The sequence below is a fragment of the Tupaia chinensis genome, unplaced genomic scaffold (genome assembly GCF_000334495.1).
Source record: "Tupaia chinensis unplaced genomic scaffold, TupChi_1.0 Scaffold000098_2, whole genome shotgun sequence".
Taxonomy (NCBI): domain Eukaryota; kingdom Metazoa; phylum Chordata; class Mammalia; order Scandentia; family Tupaiidae; genus Tupaia; species Tupaia belangeri.
The window spans coordinates 1145147-1161779 of NW_006159561.1; the positions used below are offsets into that span (position 1 = coordinate 1145147).

At 36.7% G+C, this 16633-nt stretch overlaps 1 protein-coding gene across 1 annotated transcript in view; it reads right to left on the reverse strand.

Annotated features, from left to right (window-relative positions):
- RAB27B (RAB27B, member RAS oncogene family) overlaps positions 1–7188 on the reverse strand; it is a 186445-nt gene extending 179257 nt beyond the window's left edge. The window contains exon 1 of the mRNA XM_006143439.3: positions 7125–7188. The gene's annotated coding sequence lies outside the window, so the exon portion shown is untranslated. The remainder of the gene's footprint in view (positions 1–7124) is intronic.
- Positions 7189–16633: the final 9445 nt, after the last annotated feature.

A 16633-nucleotide genomic window follows, 5' to 3' on the forward strand; every position in this document is an offset into this window, starting at 1 on the left:
TTTAAAGAGGTTTTTGCTATAGGGTGCATGTACTCACCAGACAGACAGAGAGACAGAGAGACAGAAAGAGAGAAATCATCCCCCAGGAGGATGGCCACGCTGCAATCCCTTCTCCTCCATTCTCCTCTTGGGATCTTGAGCACACACACACACGCACACGGCATGAGTTTTAAGCCACCGGGTCTGGGACATGAACCACGGTCGACTACATGGGAGTCCAGCAACATAGCCATTACACTAACTGCTGGTCCCCAAGATTCCATTTTCTTTTATTATGCCCAGAAGTTGATCAAACAAAATCCAGACCCACAAGAAACTTTTGTTTCCCCCAATCATGCTTCTTTCCTGTGCCAGCCTTTTCTACTTTTTAAAATTTTTAGTTTCTATTTTGGATTTTGTCATATGAAGTAGCTTCTACTAAGCAGTGGCACTTAGTATTAATATTTTTCTTTGGAATGACTAGAAAAAATATTGTCAAACAATGTTGCCCCTACTTCTAGTTGTGTCGCCAAAAGCAATAGGAGGAAAATACTTAAAAGTCATGCCATAGCAATTTTCAAGTAAAAACAATTAAAATATTGCAGTTGGTTATTGAAATTCATGGAATTATTTCTGTGTGGGTACATATTTTATGGCCACATATCTATGAGATGACAAGGCGATTAAGTGTGAACTACTCCCAATATCAGTGAACTGCTCTGTTCATCAATGAACTTGCATCTTCAGCTCGAGCTGAACCCGGTGCTGTGTACTGTAAAACGTCATGTTCATCTCACTGAATTCAGGAAGTTGTGTCTGACAGGCTGAGTCACTGAGAAGTCCTTCCAGAGGACATGTGTCGACCTCCTTGGAAGTAGTCATCCCAACCCAGTATTTGTTGGGAAGAACATCTCCAAAGTTAATCCTCATCAACCACCATGTTGGTGGTTTCCAAGGAGATAAAAAAAACAATCAATCACGACTGCATCTTATGAAGCTTCTAATTGAGAATTGGTCCACAGAAGATTGTAGGACAATGCTCTCTCTCTGCTCTCTGTGGAAGCGCCTGTCTTTTCTCCATCAAGTGTGTAGTAGAATTATGAAGATTTGAAGAAAATGGCACAGGAGTATTAACAGTCAAATGATTGTTTATTTGTGGAGTAAATTCATAAAGTTGCAACATCGTAAGTCTTAATGGAAATTACATTTGCTGAGATATTGTCGTGGACACTTAATATGCGTTAATCCTATTTTCCTCTTGTCAAAATTACAAAGTTTTACCCAGAGGGACGGAAAGGATAAATTGTTCAAGATTTCAAGATGTAAAAATGACATAGAATGAATGTAAATTGTAGCAGGCTTGGTTTCTAAATCTGTGCTTTCTGTTGTAGTCTATTCTGTCTCGTTATCTGGCAGCCCATCTTACCTAGATCCCTAATGATACATTACTTTTTCAGGGAGGCTTCCAGACAACTCCAACTGAAAAAGTAGGAAGGTTTTTTGTTTGTTTGTTTGTTTGTTTTTTCTTGCAGAGGTTTTTGCTATAGGGTGTATGCACTTGCCAGAAAGACAGAGAGAGACAGACAGACAGAAAGCAAGAAATAACCCCCAAAAGAGAATGACCACGCTGCAATCCCTTCTCCTCCACTCTCCTTTTGGGATCTTGGGCACGCACACACATGCACCTAGTGTGAGTTTAAGCCACTGAGTCCGGACTCGAACCGCAGTCGACTACATGGGAGTCCAGCAACATAGCGATTGTGCCAACTGCTGGTCCTGGAAGTTATTCTTTAGTACAGCTCTCTATCTTTTACTTATCAAGATAGCACTTACATTGTCTGGATTATTTAATTTTTAATAAGCTATAATAATAATAAAATCATTTTAATAATGATATATTTGCTAAATAATAGTTATTACCTATATCCCTCCAAAAATGAAGACCACCAAAGGTGACACATACATTATTTATTGCTCTGTCTCCTATACTTAGAATATAATGTGGGATCCATAAATCTATATAAAGGCAAGATAATCCAAAGATAATACTGTATGCTTAAGTTTTAAATTGACTCCAAGGTGGGAACTACAAGGATCACATTATATTTAGGGGATAGCAAAACCTATTTGCAGCATAAACATGTGGGGAATCATGATTAATATTTATCGGTAACCTTCCTTTAACTTTTTATTAACTTCCTCCTCTAGATATTTAACAGGAAGGGAATGAGTGTATTAGTGGTGTCCCAGTAACATTCAGTTACAGATGTGTGAATGAAGTGGGACAAGTGAAAACAGTCTTGATAAACCTACCTATCAACATATGTGTGACACACATCTCATGTTGTTAGCTGATCTTTTATAAACCTAGACTAAATCTTATATATTTAGAATATTTCTGCTGTAACCACAACAGTTTTTTTGTTTGTTTGTTTGTTTGTTTGTTTTTAGTAACATGCAATTCCAGAAATAAAAAGACCTTTGCTTTAGGGAAAAAAAGCAAAACAACTTTTTCCAAAAATTATATGGATGATAACTCCCCTTTAGCCAAACTGCCACAAAATATGTAACTTGTCCCATCTGATTCACACATCTATGATTGATGCGGATATGACATACCACTACTGTACTTTCACTCTATTCCCTTTAGGTGCTTTTATTTAACAAGGAGAAATTATAATGGGACTTAAAAAGAAAAATCTCAAGTTACATGTAATTCTTATTTATCATGACTTGTTTATGTGTCCAATAGCTTCTTTCTTCTAAGAGAGATTTTTATTATAGAGTGTGTGCATTCACTGAAGAGAGAGAGAGAAAAAAAAAAAAGTGAGAAATCACTTCCTCTCAGGATTTTGGATATGCACACAAACTGCCTGCTGTGAGTTTCAAGCCTCTGGGTCCAGGGATTGAACCACATTTGACTGTGTAGGAGTCCAACACCTTAACCACTATACCACCTGCAGGCCACTCAGTTGTGGCAGTGCAGATGGTGGGGATGGGGAATGAGGGTGCTGCTCTGTTGTGCTGGAGACCAAATGGGAAGGCTGCAAGTTCTCATCTTGGGTCTACCTCAATACACTGGGTATGCCTACAATCCTGGTTGGCTATAGGGTGGGAGAGAGGGTCGTGATGTGCAGACCCTGTTAAGGGTAAGATATCTCTTTCTCTCTCTCTCTCTCTCTCTCTCTCTCTCTGGAAATAAATAAATATTTTTAAATGTTGGCATTATAGTTATCTTTTGCAATAAATTAATAAGGGTCATTTCTAATGTTTTTACTTTCCTTTCTTTAACCATTTGACAAACAGTAAGTATCTCTCATTGGCTTACTAATGGAAAGTTAACCCCTAGAGGATTTATTGTGTTTCTGTGGCTCCTGCTAGAAGACATCTTTTTTTCTTTTTAATTGCTTAAGGGTGTATACAATTGCCAGAGACAAACAGAGAGACAGAGAGATAAAGGGAGACAGAGAAAGGGAGAAATCACCCCCAAGTGGGATATAGTCATGACACAGTCATTTCTCCATTTCTCCATCTTGAGGGGATTTGAAGTTTGCATGCACATTCACCAATCAGTTTTTCCGGCCAGTGGGGCAGAGATTTGAATAGCTGTTGGTCATATGGGATCTGGCTCCCTTAATTACTAGGCTATTGGGCTGGCCCTGGAGGTATCTTTTCTTACCTACAGAAAGTACAAAAATAGAAGTGATTTGTGATTCTGGGGCCATTTTGCTGATGCTTCTCTTCTCCCTTTGCATTAGCTCCTCCTGGGTAGTTTAAGGATGTAAGTGCTATCTTTTCCCATGTAGATATAACCAAAAGCTATCTTTTCAAAGCATCTTACTGAGTACCTTATTCATGTGCATCCATATTAGAAAATACATTCTGTCTTTCGGAAAGAAAAGCACTGATGAGGATCAAGTCTGTGTAACCAGATGTGCTATTTGCTACATCCCTTTTAAATAAAAATAGGTGTGCTAAAAATTCACATCTTAGCCATTATCTAGTAAATCTAGATAATATTGATATTCACCTGAATCTTTTCAGCAGCAAGACTTTTCAAAGTCCCAGGGGATTATCCTTAGCATAGAAATCATGAGATAATAACTACTTTCTCACCTTAACAAATTAGTCTGAGCCCAAATTTAGTTTGCCAAAAATTCTAGACTTCAACAAAGCACTGCGCCAGTTGTCTTCAACCAATTACGTTTAACCAGTGGACTTAGTTTTAGGACATAAACTTAGGAAGAGGGTTCATGATCTGAGAACATCAAATTATGGATAAAATCTATGTCTTGGGATCTTTTTCCTTAAAATCAATGACTCCGATGAATCTTTAGACTCAACATATAATGAAGTTGTTTTTAAGACATATATAATGGTGAATTATAAGACATGTATAAATATAAAACATATATAATGGTGAGTGTAACATTGAACTGACATTTTAGGCTACAAATCATTGTAGGTTGGGCAAGAATTTCAAAACTAAGTATAAGTTGAAAAATATTTCCAGATGTAGAATATTTTAAAAAAATTAATAAAAGAGGAATAAACTCTTTTAATACATACAAAGTTTATGGGGTTATGTAGTATATTGTTATACCAACTCAAAACTGGATTTCAAAACGCTGCTTTGACTTCAGATAATAATGACGGGCTATTACTATCTCCAATCTGATGTCCCTAACTTCCTCCAGATGCAAAGCATCATTTTCAAAAAGGATTTTCTCTAAGAAATACTACATAGCGATATTAACATATTTTTTACATATTAAATTTGTTTGCTCTTAAGGATGCTGCAAGTTAATGATTGCAACAACTTGTCATCTTAGTTATACTTAAAAGATATAAGTAACATTTTATATAGTAAACATTTGGTCAGAATATTCAAAACATAATAAGTATAGGACAATAAAATAAAACTTAGTTCCTCCTTCCTTCCATGATCGACTCTGCTCTCTTTCTCCTGACAAATAGTTTTAGGATAACTACAGGTTTATTTTCCAAGTTTTCATAATAAAATATTTTGAAAACTCACTTAGGGAAGGTAGTTCAATATAAGAGGATTTCTAAAGTTCATGGAAAAGATGAAATCAAAGTACAAGTTAATTTGAGTGTAAAAAAAATAAAGCATATGCATAGTTTTTCCATAGCATGCGTTTTACATAAGATTTTTGAAGACCATCTTTTATAGCTAGTATAGGATAGTTAAATATATATGGCTTTGGAACCATTTTAAAAGTTCTTTAACAAATGTTTTTCATTGAAGTCACTTTTTCAATATTGGTGTCTTGTATTTATCTTAGATATATACTTTCCTGAAATAAATTTTAATTACACCGTTTATCTTAAAATTCCCTGGACCTAGCAGGTGGTGAGGTGGCTAAAGCACTGGACTCCCACATCACCAACAGCAGTTCAAACCCTGACCTGGGGGCTTGCTTTCTCATTTTCTCTCTGGTGAACACACATGTCCTATAGCAAACTTTTTTTTCTTCTTGTTTTGGAGAGGATTTTTTGCTATAGGGCACGTGCGCTCACCAGAAAAAGACAGACAGAGAGACAGAAAGCAAGAAATCACCCCCAAGGGGGGATGGCCATGCCACAATCCCTTCTCCTCCATTCTCCTCTTGGGATCTTGGGCACGCACGCACACGCACCCGGCATGAGTTTAAGCCACCGGGTCCAGGACTTGCCCCGTGGTCGACTACATGGGAGTCCACCGACATAGCCATTACGCTAACTGCTGGTCCTGCAAACTTTAAAATAATAAATAAAATAAAGTTAAATAATAATTTTTAGAATTTCCCATAAATTGATTACTAATACAACGCCATCTTATATTTTGCTTTAGAAATTTTTGCCTTACGACACATGTGCTCCCCAGAGAAACAGAGTGAGACAGAGAGAAAGTGAGAAATCACCTGCCAGGGAGAATGGCCTCACTACAATCCCTTTTCTCCCATTCTCCTCTCAGGACTTGGGGAATGTATGCACATATGCCCAGCATGAGTTTCAAGCCACTGGGTCTGGGACTTGAACTGCATTTGGCCAGGTGACAATCCAGTACTTTAACCACTATACCACCTGCTGGTCCTTAATATCTTACTTTTTATGACTACATTTATCATTACCTTTCGGAATAAGATACATAAATTTCAGCTAATTGCCAAGGTAATAATCACACCTAACAATGTGAGGAAGTTTAAAAGTTTTTGAAGAGATTTTAATGAATGAAACTGAAACAAAGGCCCTGAAACAAAGCATTTTCAAATGATTTGTAAAATATTAAATAAAAATTGCCAATTTTCTCCATAAAATCATATTCATTTGGGTTTTCTATTAGCAAGCTAATCCTTTATCACGCATAACTAAATTTATTATTGAACGAGAAAAGGAAATCTTAGATTTTTTTAGAAAATATTTCTATGTGCAATCTACTAATTGTGGTAGTGAATACAGTATGGTCAAAAGAAAGCAAACTGGATTTCTCTTGGGTGGATTTACACTGAGAGGTACAGAATGGCTTCACAGCTCCCCAGTCCACACTTAAGGTAAGAGTGTTCGGACTGCAGAAACCAAGCATAAATAAGCCCTCTACACTGCACCACAGCAATGATTAGGAAGGACAGGCTATGAGCTATGAAAGCAGAAAGCAGAAACCAAGCAAGCAGTCTGTAACCTGAACAAAATCTCTTTTCTGTTCAAACTCTGCTGCAAGCCCAGCTTCTCTTGCAAACCCACAGGCTGGAAGAGGGAACCACAGCCACTCCAAAGTGGAGTTTCAGGCCCATCATTAGTGGTTTCTGTCAGTGCCTAGTTTCTTTTCCTTCATGAATGAAATATGCAGATGATATCTTACATTGGCTCATTCAGTGAGGAAGGAGGTCAAGAGACACAGCTAACACAGCCAGCACGTTAGAGATCCGGGACTGATGTACTTACACCTCCAAATGCCTCCAGCCTGTGGAAATATCTAGCCCATTTCCTCACAGCACTGTTGCTTCCATCAGCTGTGGAAATTAACGTAAAATAGCACAGTAACCCAATCAGTGCTGGACAGCGTTCCAGAGCATCAGATTAAGTGAACACTTGAAGGGTCTGCCCGGTGTACAAAACTTGAGTGATAAATAGCAAGTAAATACCTTCTATTCGACCAGAAAGGGGAAGGATGCCGAGAGCTAGTGTTGCTGGCTGGCCCTCTTCTTGTGTAACAGCGAAGGCGGCTCAATCCTCTGACAGGCTGTGAAGCGTGGCTGCCTATCGGCGTCTGGGCGGTCCTAGTGCCTCCTTCAGGTTAGCAAGAAAGGTAACCACAGTTTCCCTGTTTCTTAGGATTCTTCTAGTGGTTATAACGAAAGATTCTCAGGGCGGTCAGCTTGTTAAACATCAAGGTAGTCCTTGTAAACATGGGTTTGGAAGAACTGGTAAACTGAGTTTGCTAATACCATGCAGACACTGCTGTCGAAATGATTATAAATGATCTTTTCTGTTCAGTAAACGGTGCTCATGAAAAGGTTAAAGTAAGGAAATAGGAAGTTAAATAGGAAACTGTTTTGTATATACACTAATTTATTGAAATTCATTTATTTTGTTTTCTTTTTCCCAAATTTAACACATAAAGGGAAGAAAAGAATAAGGAAGTAAGGGGATTTTGTAAGTCTGATATATTTTTCTTATCACTTACAAAAAGTGTTTGTAGTGAACACTTAGAAAAGAAAACACATTATTTATTTATGTAATGATTTCCTGTTTACATTTAATCGTTACGCATCTTTATAATGTACAATGTAGTTTTTCAAAGTATGCATGCAATGCACGACAGTCAAGTCAAAGATATCACCACATATATCATTTCCAACAGAGAACTCTACATTCTTGTGTCTGTCGAATGTTTTCTACCCAAGACTCTCCCTTAGACCTGCTACTATCTGCTCTGCCCCACACGGTCACTGTTGTTGCACTTGTCTCCCTACTATTGCATCTTTGAGTCTTTCGATTTCTGCCATACAGTGCAGACATTGGGTGTATACTGAGTAAGGATATACAATGTCTTTCATACTCTGTCTTGTTTCACTTAGCATTAAATCTATATTCAGCCACTTTGTTTGAAATGATAGGGTGTCATTATTCTTTGTGACTGAGAATTCTATGGTATATATGGGCCACTCTTATTTCAATTCAGTCACACTGCATGGGCATTTAGGTTGATTATATGTCTTAGCAATTATGAATAATATAGCAATAAACATGGATGTGCAAGTGTCTTTTCAACTGAGTGTTTTCCTATCTTTGGCCATATATCTAGGAGTGGGATTACTGGGTCATATGGTAGTTCTATTTGTAGGTTTTTGAGGAACTTCCAAATAGTTTTCCACAACGGCTGTACTAATTAACAGTCCCATCAAGAGTGTAGGAAGTTTCCCTTTTCACCGCGTCCTCTTGTCATTCTTTATTTTATCAATACAGCTGTTCTGATTGGGGTTCGGTGGTATCTCATTGTGGTTTTGATTTGCTTTTCTCTTATAAAAGACAGTGAACATTTTTTCATATGCTTTTTGGTCACTCATATGCCTTTCTTAGAGAGTATTCTGTTCAGCTCATTTGTTGATTTTAATTGGATTATTCATTTTTTGCAGGTGAGCCACTTAAGTTCTCTGTATATTCTGGTTATCAGTCCTATATCTGAAGCATAGTTTGCATGTAGTATTCCAATTCTGTGAATTGTCTCTTCACTAATTATTGTTTCCTTTGCTGTCTAGAAGCTTGATTTAATTTCATTTTTCCATTTTTTGGAATTGCACTTTAGGAAGTCTTATGTAAGAAATCTTTACCTATTCTCAATATCTTCCAAGTGTTTCCCCTGTGTTTTCCACCAGTAGTTTATAGTTTGAGGTTTTATATTTAGATCTTTGATCCATTTTGAGTTGACTTTTGTTACTAGTGAGAAATAGAGGTCTAGTTTTATTTTCTTATTTGAATGCTTTTTATTTTGGCCTCTTGTCTAATTGCACTCTCTAGGACTTCCGTACTGTTTTGCAAAGAAGTGGAGAAAGAGGACAACCTGGTCTTGATTCAGTTTTTACTGAGAAAGCTTTCAGTTTTTCCCATTCAGTATGATATTAGCTATGGGTTTGTCATGTATGGCTTTTATTTTGTTGGTAAATGGACCTATTTTTCTGAGAGTCTTAATTATGAAAAGATGTTGTGTTTTATCAAATTCTTTTTCTCATCAATTGACATGATCATATGGATTTTGTCTTTTCTTCTGTTAATGTGATGTATTACATTTATTGTTTTGTATTTGTTGAACCATTCTTGCATCCCTTAGATAAAGACTACCTTGTTGGGACCAGAAGATGGTATAGTAGTTAAGATGCTGTACCCCCATGTTGTCAACAATGGTAAGTTCCCGATGCCAGGACTTGAAACTCCTGTTGGGTGTGTGTGTGTGCATGCCCAGGAGAATGGAGAAGGAATCGTGGCATAACTTTCCTTTTAAAAAGGCGGGGCAGGGAGTGAATTCTTGCTTTCTGTCTCTCCATTTCTCTGGTGAACGCACATGCTGTGTAGCAAAAATTAAAAAAAAAAAAATTAAAATTAAAAATAAAAATAAACAAAAAAATACCTACCTGGTCATAGTATAATCTTTATAATGTTCCATTGGGTTCTATTTGCCATTATCTTGTTGAGGATTTTTGCATCCATATTCATCAAGGATATTGAACTGTAGTTTTTTGTTATTGTTATATCATTTTCTGCTTTTGGTATGAAGAAGACAAAAGCTTTTTAGAATGAGTTTGGAAGAGTTCCTTCCTTTTGGATCTTTAGAAATAGTTTGAGGACAATTGAGGCTAACTTACCTTTAAAAGTTTTGTAGAATGAAGAACTAAAGCCATCGGGACCTTAGCTTTTCCTTGTTGGGAGATTATTTATTGCTGATTCTATCTCATTTTTTGTTATTGGAAAATTCAGCTTTTCTATTTCTTCCTAGTTCAATCTAGGTAAATTATATGTGTCCAGAAATTTCTCCATAGGTTTTCTTGTTTGTTGGTGTGTACTTACTAACAGTAACCTCTCATGATTTTTTGTGCTTCTATTATATCTGTCATGATATTGCCTGCTTCTTTACTCATTTTATTTATCTGGTTCTTTGCTTAATTAGTATCTGGTTCCTTTCTTATCTAATTCTTAATTAGTCTTGCTAACGACTTGTTAATTTTGCTTATTCTGTCAAAATAAACCAGTTTTTTGTTTCTTTGATTTTTTTCTTGTCGTTTTTCTAGTTCTTTGGGATGACAATATGTTACTTATTTGTCAGTTTTCTATTTTTTTTCTTGTGAGTTCTCATTACTATAAACTTCCTTTTATGATTGTTTTCACTGTATCCCAAAGATTATGGAGGGTAATGTGTTTGTTATCATTATTTTCAATAACCTTTTGATTTCAATCTTAATTTCTTCAATAGTTTTGAAGTTGTTCAGGAATAGATTGTTTAGTTTTCATTTGTTTAATGTATTTTCAAAGGCTCTTTTTCTTTTTTATTTAAATTATTTAAAATAATTATTTATTTAATTTTATTTATTATTTTTTAAATTTGCTATTGAGCACATGCACTCACCAGTGAGAGACAGGGTTAGGGAGGTAGATAATGAGGAACCATGCCACCTGCCAGTCCATTATTTCCCATTTTAATTCCATTGTGGTTGGGAGAGTCGCTAGATATAGTTTCTGTTGCTATTAAATTTGTAGAGGTTTGTTTTGTTCTCTTTTATATGGTCAATCTTGAAAAATTTTCATGTGATTTCAAGAAAATTTTGTATTCTGTGGTTGTTCTATAAATGTTCATCAGATCTATTTAGTTTATGGTATCATTTGGTTCCTGTGTCTTTTTGTTTTCTGGGTTTTGTTGTTGTTGTTGTTGTTGTTTGTCTAAATAATCTGTACAGTACCAATAATGGGGTGTCAAAATCACCCCAAATTTGTATGCTGTAGTCCATCTGTCACTTTAAATCTAGCATTATTTCTTTTACATATTTGAGTGCCCTATGTTGAATGCATAAATATTTAAAATTGTTACATCTTCTTGGCGAATTAATACCTTTAGTACTATGAAGTGGCTTTTTTGTCTCTTTTTACTGTTTTTGGTCTTCCATCTGTTTTGTCCCTAATATCAGTATTGTGACTCCAGACTTGTTTTTGTTTTTGCTTGCATGAAATGACTTTTTTTCAGCTCTTCACTTTCAGTATATGTATGTCTCTTTTTCTGAGTTGTGTTTCCTGTAAGCAGCAATAAAAAGACTCCTGTTTTTAATCCATCCAGCCTGTGTCTTTTAATTGAAGAATTTAACCTATTACATTCAACATTATTATCTGTATTTACAGACATAGCCCTCCCATTTTGTTAGTCATTTTGTTAGTTGTTTGAATTCTCTTACTTCTATTTGCCTCCCTTTAGTTTTTCCAATGTAGTATTTCCCTGAGTATTTCTTGAAAAGCTCACCTAGTGTTGGCAAATTCTTTCTGTTTTATTTGGGAATGACTTTTTTTCCCTCTTTCCCATTTGAAGGATAACCTTGCTAGGTATAGTATTCTTGGCAGCATTTTTTTTTTCTTTCTTTCAGGGTTTTAAACATGTCTTTCTCTTCTTTCCTAGGCAGCATTGTCTCATTTGAGAGGCCTGAGGTTAACCTACAGGATATCCTTTGTGGGTAATCTAATGCTTCTCTCTTGTTATTTTTAGAATACTGTCTGTCTTTGATTTTTACCAATTTGGCTATGATATGCCATGGAGAGGGTTTTCTAAGGTTTAATCTGTTTGGTGTTCTTTGTATTTCTTGGATCTGATGTCTGTATTTCTCTATAGACTTGGAATGTTTTCAGATAGATAATCATGAAAGATATTTTCTATGTCTTTACTCATCTCTTCACCTTCTAGAATACCCATTTTGTGGATATTTGGCCACTTCATGGTGCCTAAAATTTCTCATATGTTGTACACATTTTGGAGGATTATTTTTTATTGTTTTTGATGGCTTGGATTCAGAGCTTTTGTCTTCAAGGTCAAAGATTCTTTCTTCTGTGCAGTCTAATCTGATGTTAATGATTTCAAAGGAGATTTTTTATTTTCTGTATTGTATTATTCATCTCCCTCTGATTCTTTTTTAGGATATATGTATCTTTATGGAATTCCTCTTTTATGTCATGGAATGATTTTCTAATATAAAATTGATTATCTTCTTCTGCACCTCAATGAATTTTGCTATGGTGAATATTCAGAATTTTCTGACATTACTGTGATTTCTTGTGTTTTATCCCTTGTTGATGAGTTATTTCCTTTGGGGGATGATTTGTCCTTATTTTTGCACTTCTTGTTAATTTTTAGAGTAAGTTCTGCAGTGATGGGGGTGGGAGGAACAGCTCAAGGTCTCAGGTGTGTCTATAGAAAAGTGATTCAGGGGGAAACCAGTGACAAGTCATGCTTTGCAGGTTAGAACAGGGCGTGCATACCCTGTACATGAAACAATCTGGAGAGGTCCAGAAGACCTTGACTGCATTGTGCATGGCATCGGTTGGAGCAGGTTACCATTCCCCTGAACTTCAGTCTGAAGGAGGGAGAGTACAGGCCTACTCTGCCGCAAGACAGCAGGTAGTGCCTGAATTCTTCAGTCTGTTGAATCTGTTGCATCTTTGGCTCCCTATGGGCCATGGAGACTTGATTGTAAATGGAGCTCCATCTGCTGATTGGTTTAAGCTCTCTTGCCAACTTGACATGGGGGTTCAATGTTTTGGGGGTTTTTTTCCTCCTGAAGTGATTTGTTCTATGCTTCCCTACAATGTGTGTTACCTTTTTGCCATTTTCCTTGTTTTTCTGTGGATGGAAGTACTAGAATCCATGTTGGAAGTGCGAGGATCAGAGTTTCACAGGAAAGTTTATCTCATTTTTCTCCTCCGGTGAGGGTGGGTGACTTGGAAGGGAGGTCCTCCAGAGCCTCACCAGCTTTGGATGGTTGGTTTCGCTCTACTTTTTCCAGTAGAATCATGCGAACTAGAGGTTCCTGTCAATTCCCTCCTGCCCCTGTCTCATGTTCCCACCAAATTCCTGTCTGTGAGGTCTGCTTATAGACAGTGACTATGGACCAGGCACATGCAGGCTGCAGAGGCAGCAGTGGCTGGCCTCCCCTCAGTTAATGGCCATTTCTCCTGACTTACTGACCTCTCTGATCCCAGTGTAGCCAGGGTCTGAGCCCAGGGGGATGAGCCAGGGAGGGTGAATGCAATGGCTCTGGCAGATAGCACAAGTGGTGGCAGGGGCTGAGAAGGTGGGTGGATGGCATGGGTGGGGGCCAGTGAATGCTCAGGTGGTCAATTAGTAAGTTTCTTAAAAAGTTAAACATATATCTATCATATTATCCAACCATTTCCCTCTTAGGTATCTGTTCAAAAAAGATAAAAACTATATAAAGTCTTGTATACTAGTTTTCATAGCCACAGTAGCTACGATCATTGAAAATTGAAAATGATCCAAATGTTTATCAAGAAATTATAATACAACAGACAAACTGGATAATGGATAACAAATAAATTGACAAACTGTAGTGCATCTATACAGTGAAATATTATTCAGCAGTAATAAGGAATTAACTATTTTTTGATGCAATAACATATATAAATAAAATGTCAAATTTAAAAAGTCAGACAAAAAAGAGTATATATTGTTTGATTTTAATAAACTCCTAGTAGATGAAAATTAACCTAATTTACAGAAATGAGATCTTTGGTTTCATGGGTTCCTAGTGGAAAAAATGTTGGATTACAAAAGGGCAAGGAGAGACTGTGGGAAGGATGAGATAAACAATATTCATTGTCTTGACTGTAGTGATGGTTTCATAGTGTATACATATGTCAGAACTCTCAAGAAGCAGATACTGAGGCCAGCAGGTGGCATGGTGATTGGGGTGCTGGACTCCCACATGTCTGACTGTGGTTTGAATCCTGTACTTAGCAACTTGCTTTCTCACTTTCTTTCTCTCTCTCTTTCTCTCTCTCTCTCTCTCTTTCTCTCTCTCTCTTGTGAGCAGAGGTGACCTATAGCAAATTAAATAATAATAATAATAAATAAAATTAAATAAATAATTCTTTAAAAAAAAGAAGCAGCAGACACTGTTATAGGATCAGATTCCAAGTGATCTACAGTGGAAAAGATTGTGAAGGAGTTGGAGGTAAGACCCTGGGGAGGCTGAGAGAGCCCTCAGATGTGAAAGAACTGACCCAGATGCAAGAAAGAGGAATATAAAGAAATAGAGACAGAAGATAGGAAGGTCATGGACTAGAAAGGAGTTCTAAGAAAATTTTGCAAAATTAATGGGGAATCCTTGGACCTGCCAGTGGAATCCCACCTCTTACAGGGATGGGCCTACTTTAGTCCCCTGTCTCACTTGGCTGTACATGGACATAGAGAAGAAGCCCGTGGGAGGTATGGCCTTGGCACCAATGTGGTGGTGGACTCTAGATTTGGAGCCAAGCAGTCAGAGCTGTCAGCCACTTGCTCTCCTAGCAGCAAAAGATAAGAGAAGCTTATTCTCATAATACCACACTCACCCAATTAGACACTGCAGATATATGCAGTTCATTTTATGTCAGTAGGCCTCAATGAAGTTGCAAAATCAAGAAAGATACAGTGACAGACACAGTAATTGAACAGAACAAGGGACCGCTATGCACAACTTTAGGCCAAGATTTGGAAACTTGGAAATTATAAGTTTCCAAAAATATATAATTTATGAAGCTGATTAAAAAGAAAATCTGATGAATCCTAGAATTGTAGAAAAAATTAAAAGAAATATTCTATAATCCAGTAATCTGACTCATGAGATGGTACCCAAGAGACATATACAGGAAAGGTCATAACCATAATGTTTGAGCAAGAAAAAACTGAAACAAATAGCCTTGAAAAGTAAATAAGATAAACCATTTTTGCTACATTTATGCAGAGAACAATATATTGAGTTGTTGAAAAAGTCAGTGCATTTTTACATAGAAAAATATGTCATAACTTTTCTGACAACCTAATATGATAGTAAAAATGTAGAATCTTCTATTAGTATACAAAACCAAGTTTTAGAAACATGTTAACTACAAAAAGTAAATTCCAAAAGACTAAATATGATTACAGTACCTATAGAGATAAAACAATTAGCAGAAGTAGACATGTTGATTATGTATACATGCAAATGTGCTAAAATTATGTGTGTATATATATATATATATTTTTTTTTTTTTCAAAGTAGGGATTCATAATTAGGATAGCAATTACTTCTGGGGGATAGTAAAGCATGGCCTACAGTGACCAGCAGGTGGCATGGTGGTTAAGGTGCTTGATTCCAAAGTCCTACTCTGTAACTAGAAAAGCACACCAGGTGTGCATGCATGCCCAAAAACACAATGGGAGAATGGAAGGAAAAGGGATTGCAGCATGCACACCTCCAGTGGGGCAGTGGAGGGGGGGGATTTCTCAGTCTTCCTCTTTCTCTGTCTCTTTCTGTGTCTCTCTGGAAAGCATGTGTGCATTATGGAAAAAAAAAAACCACTCTATGTTAGTAATGCTCTAATTCTTGGGTTTATAAGCATTTTTGATGTTACTGTGCTTTTACATATATCTTATAGCAATATTTGTGTGTAGCAAATAATACTTATATCTTTAAAATAGAAATCCAAGAGAGAAAAACTCTTTTACAGAGAGGAAACAGCGAGTGCAGCCACATGAGAGCAGCACTTAGGAGCAATAACCTAAAACAAATGAGAAAGAGGAGGAAAGCTGCTGGGAGGAGCAGAACAATGTGCAGGTGCCTGTGAAGTACCAATGCCAGTGCTATTCTAGACAGTATCTCTCACCGTGTTAGGAAAACAGTCTTTGCAAGCTTGACCTTGCTTCTCTTAGCAAGTGCTGATTAGCCGTGCTGTAACTGCAGATTTCCCAAAAGGCAGAGCTCAGAGACCGGCCTTTAAGGTTATGCATCACTAATTCAGAGTGCTTGCATCAGTGGAATTTTCCAATTCTTTATGAAGATTTGCTGGGTTTTCAGATTGTTACTCTGATTTCACGTACCATCTTAATTTGTAATCCCATCTTATTTCTCTCGCTATACAAATAATATTTTGGGGCCAGCCCATGGCATTGCGGTTAAGGCAGATGGAACCCACTTGCTCAACAGCACAGTTTGAATCCTGGACCCAGTGGCTTGAGAAACACGCTGAGTACATGTGTGTGTGTGCCCAAACTTCCAAAAGGAAGGAGAAATATGGGAGAAAGGATTGCTACATGACCAATCCCTACGGGGACCGTTTTCTCATTTTCCCTCTCTCTTTATCTCTCTCCTGTAAGCACATGTGCCCTCTGGCAAAACTAAAAATCTAAATAAAATAAAATAACATTTTTTCCAGATTACATAAAAATAATATATAGTTATTGTAAAAATACAATAATACAGATAAGGCACTAAGAAGAAAATAAAACTAACTGAGATGCCAATACTCAAAGATACACTCTGTTTAAAGATTGATATACACATTATATATAACAAAATTGAAATGTTGTATCATTTTAAAGCCTATCATTTCACACATTGTTAACTGTAATAGTTAATAATGTCAT